Here is a 649-nt window from a genome sequence, read left to right on the forward strand (position 1 = left end):
TCAGTCAACAGGCTGTAAACTTCAAGCACGTTTGTGTAAGATACCTTTGCACAGTGCCGGGCACGGTGGCACGTACCTGAGGTCCTCGCCACTCCGAAGGCTATGGTGGGATGATGATTTAATCCTGGGTTGTATTTCAAGACCAGCTTGGGAAGTACAATGGGAAGTACCATGCCTCTCACCCCAAACCCTTTGCATGACCTAGGTTTGTGCTTGTCTGAGTAACCGGGCTCTAGCTAACTGGACCCAGATCATGCCAAGAGCAGCCTGCCTGCTCATGGTCATGCCGTGGTCTCTGTGACTCACATCTGCTCTCACCCTCTTGCTACTAGTACAGTTCTCCAAACGGACCCTCAAGGAGCTGATGGAACCGGGATAGACAAGAGGAGCATGGCACCAGGTAGGCGCAGAGAAGACTCGGAACCGGAACCTGGCCCAAGGCCTGCCTGGTCCATGCGGCTTCTCATCACAGACACAGACGGAGACCGGGGGTGGAAAACTGAAAAATCTATCAAAGATTCCACCTCCCCAGCATCCCCTCATCGTATCCTCCTCTGGACCAACTCCTTTTAATGGCCTGGAGACGCGCTTACAGCACCTGGGAACTTCTTAGCCTGAGATAGAGTTTGCGCTACATAAAACGAACTGC

Source organism: Meriones unguiculatus, chromosome 16 (genome assembly GCF_030254825.1).
Source record: "Meriones unguiculatus strain TT.TT164.6M chromosome 16, Bangor_MerUng_6.1, whole genome shotgun sequence".
Taxonomy (NCBI): Eukaryota; Metazoa; Chordata; class Mammalia; order Rodentia; family Muridae; genus Meriones; species Meriones unguiculatus.